Below are 4,123 nucleotides of genomic sequence, written 5' to 3' on the forward strand. Positions count from 1 at the left end.
TCTGTAACTATAACTGCAATCAAATGCAGGTCTCCTAGATTCCAAAGCCTTCCAGATTTCCCCAATAGTTTAACCAGAAGTGTACTATCAGAAAGAACCTAACTAGAGCTTTAGAGGACTTTACATGAACCTGAAACTGAAATGGACAGCAAAAATCTCACCCCTAAGGGAACCTCCTGTAACCCCCACCTTCTCATCCCCCTAAAGAAACCCTCTACAATGCCCAATCTCTGGCCCCAGAGGAACCCTGTAAAACCCATCTCCTCCTTCCCTAAAGGAACCCCATGCCCCCTCCTTCCTCCCTTGAAAGGGATCCTCCACAATTACTTTGGATTAGAAAAATAACATTCTTCCCTCTTCATCCTGCACTGTTTTGTTTTTGCTCTGACAGACTCCTCCCTGCCCTCACAAAAGATCACTTCAGCGTGCCTGGCAGTACTGTAGAAAACGCCTGTCTAGAGTCAAATGATGAGAGGGACGGGAGAGTTTACCCTGAGCTCCCTTGTATGTTTCCCCCACATTGTCTTCGTTCCACACCTCTCACTCAGATGGCAATGGGGCGCATATTGTCTAAGCCAGAAAGTGAGTAAATGGCTCTGCCCCTTGGATTGGCCAGGAACCAATTCTTTTCTTTAAGTCTGGGGCAGTTCTGAGTCACTGCCACAGTTCTACTTTGGGAAGGGTGGTGTGTGGGGTGGGTGTGAAAAAAGAAAGCCAAGTGCAAGCCTAGATCTTAGTTTATATTATAATTCAACACAGTGGTGGTGGTAGAAGCCACAGGGATGGAGGGTCAGGGCTAAGGGGACAAGCAGGAAGGTCTTCTGCCTTCCTCTCACTGGCATTGATCTACACACTCTAAACAGGCAACAGGAAAGCAAAGGCTTAGGGGCAATGAGCTCTATTTTCGCTAATAAAATGTATTGCATAGGTTCTTTCTGTGTTGTTAATGTGAACGCCAAACAGCACAACCCTTTCAGAAAGTAATTTGGCACTGGCAGCCTTGAAAGATATCCACAATGTTCATACTCTTGAATTCCATGTTTAGGAAAGCATTCTGAAACAGAAGCGGCACACTGCAGTACTGTATGTAACACAAGGACACTGAAAACAATGCGAACACTGAGAAACAGGGTATGAGTGCCTCTCATCTACTGAACTTCGCTGAATGCTTGACAGACTACTGAATAATGCAAATTATTTTTATGAAGGAACCACAGCTTACAGAAGCTAGTGCCCGTGCCCTCTACTGTACTGAAAGTATGGGTTCAAACTAGATTCCATCCAGGCCTACGTGAAGTCCACATGCTTTTCAGTTCCCATTGGTTCTCATCAACATTGGGGTGCACTGTGACATAATCATTGCTCTGCTCCAGTGGGTTACAAGTTTAGTAAGGCTGGAAACATCCCCCAACCCCCCAAACACAGAACCATCCAGTCACCAAGCAGGAGATGCCCTCACAATCAAAGGCTGAAGAAAGTGGGTGCTGGAGTGGAGAAAGCTGTAGAGAGGACTGACCCTAGATCTGTGAGTAGCATCTCAGTTCCCGTAGAATTTAATAAACAAGGGACAACAAAAAAGTTGGGTCAGAAACACTACCATTTACAAGTTAATATTTAACATGTTCTAGCCTTTCAAAGGCTTCTAGTGTTCTATGAGGCAGAGGCCAAAGTTCTGTGACCAAGATCTGATCATACGCGCTCAGATAAGATCCAGTTACTTAACAGACAATTCACAGAGAATGGGCAGCTCTTTTCCAGGGACAGCCAGGTCCCTTATTAGGTCTCTGCCATTTCCTACTATCACACTGAACTAATGATTTATCTACTGGCTCACTAGAACTGCCTCCAAGGTCCAGCCTGAGTGAGAGGAAGGACAGAAAGAGGAGGCCCAGAATGACACAGGCTCGGTCATCAGTGGACACCAGACTTAAAGAATGACTACAGGCTCACCACCGACAAAGCAGAAGGAGACAGCATCTAAGAGGGAGCCAACAGAATGCACCAGTGAAGAGGTGGGGAGAGAGACAGTGGGTCAGGTCAGACCTCCAAAGAGCACCCCACAACCCCCTCCATCCTCACGTTGGGTCCATTTACCTGAAGCTTTCTCCTGAAGTGAGACAGCAATTTGAACTGCAGACAAAGTTAAGCACTCAGCTCAACTCAGCACTGCTCTTAGCTGCCGGGGAATGTCAGAATCATTTTCAAAAGGGGTTTGGAGAGCGAACAATGAAACCAAAAATTCGAGTTCTGTTTATAGCTCTATCAACTAAAGGTTTGTTAAGCTCAGGTCTGTAACAGGAGGATTAGGTAGGGTCTTTCTGGCTCTTAGCATTTAGCCAACCTGAACTTCAGTCCTGTTGTGCTATGATGCATCAAAACATCCATTTCTAAAGTGGTTAAAGTGAGCAGCTTTCGGAGATCCCTTGGATCTGTGTCTTGCTTCAACAGTGTTTGGATGGAACAGACCCGGGGCCTCCCTTTGTTAGCTTCCACCGCTCCTCATCTGTAGCCGCAGCCTCTGGGACCATCACCTAGCCGCCTTCTGCTCCCAGGACTAACCAGCACCGCCTCCTAGAGGGTAGCTCCAGACTCCGTCTCAACCATGACCTCCCAGATTCGTCAGAATTATTCCACTGAAGTGGAGGCTGCTGTGAACCACCTGGTCAACCTGCACCTGCGGGCCTCCTACACCTACCTCTCGCTGGGCTACTATTTTGACCGGGATGATGTGGCTCTGGAGGGTGTAGGCCACTTCTTCAGCAAATTGGCGGAGGAGAAGCACGAGGGCGCCGAGCGTCTCCTCAAGTTGCAGAACGATCGTGGAAGCCGTGCACTCTTTCAGGATGTGCAGAAGCCATCTCAAGATGAATGGGGTAAAACCCAGGAGGCCATGGAAGCTGCCCTGGCCTTGGAGAACTTGAACCAGGTCCTCTTGGATCTTCATTCCCTGGACTCTGCCCGCATAGATCCTCATCTGTGACTTCCTTGAAAATCACTTCCTGGATAAGGAGGTGAAGGTCATCAAGAAGATGGGCAACCACCTGACCAACCTCCGCAGGTTGGCAACTGGGCCCTAGGCGTTTCTGGGCGAGTACCTCTTTGAGCTGCTCACTCTCAAGCATGACTAGGAGGCCTCTCCTTCCAAGGGGCTCCCACCTCTGCTCTGTACCAGCCCGCCTCAGGACCTTCACTCGAACCTCTCAAGAAGCCACTAAGCAGCTTTGTAACGCCCTGGAGCCCCTCTCAAGTCTTGGAGACCAAGTAAAAATAAAGCCTTTTGAAACAGCAAAAAAAAAAAAAAAAAAAAGTGGTTAAAGTGCTGAGCATGCAAAGGCTGCCACCATACAGCCATAAGAAGTGATAGGAGTTGCAGGATATCTCTAAAGAAACTCGTCTAGAAGCTAAAGACTGGCATCCTCAAATCATTTGGCACAGAGCTTGGGAACTGAAGCATCAGTGATGGCTTTCTCACTCATCTGTTTCTATACTGGATTTCACTCAAGATATTGCTGTATGATCTCATTGCTAAAAGGTCTGAAATAAAATCCCATGCTCTTAGGGAATCCCTAGGATGAGAATAACCCTACCCCCAAAACTACTCCATCAACTAAAAGTCCAAAGGCACAAAAGACCAATTCAATAGTCTTTCTCCTTGAGGTATTATAATCAAGGGGCAGAAATTAACTGATTTTAGAACACAGAAGAACAGCAAAGTTGTTTTGTCCTTCCTTGCATCATCTGCAAAGGAAGGTTCGTGAAAAAAAGAAAGTCCAGAGACACCTTCACTGGCATTAGTTATCAATCCACATATACCAAACCATACCCAAGCCCTAAGCAATTCCCTAGCTTCCCAATTAGTCAAAAAGTCCTTCTACCTTGAGATCCTTGGCTTTTCTTTCATGTTGCAACTCTCCTCAGTTTCATGTACTTAGAAAGCCTTAAGTATCTGAAAAATCACATGAACCTAGCATTGCTCCTGTAAAAAATTCTACTTAAAGGATATTTGATCTGGTTTCATATGAATCCTGGGTCACATTCATGCATCCATAAAATATATTTCACAAGCCCATAGTATTCTTAAAAGAAAAAAAAATGTAACTTTAAAAGAAGACACAAACCTTCA

At 46.1% G+C, this 4,123-nt stretch overlaps 1 pseudogene; it reads left to right on the top strand.

Moving 5' to 3' along the window:
* The first annotated feature begins 2,602 nt into the window (after positions 1-2,602).
* Positions 2,603-3,128, top strand: LOC121432476 (annotated as a pseudogene).
* Positions 3,129-4,123: the final 995 nt, after the last annotated feature.

This window comes from Microtus oregoni, unplaced genomic scaffold (assembly GCF_018167655.1).
Source record: "Microtus oregoni isolate MIOR12 unplaced genomic scaffold, Mior012 000034F_ref0000314, whole genome shotgun sequence".
In the NCBI taxonomy this organism is placed as follows: Eukaryota; Metazoa; Chordata; class Mammalia; order Rodentia; family Cricetidae; genus Microtus; species Microtus oregoni.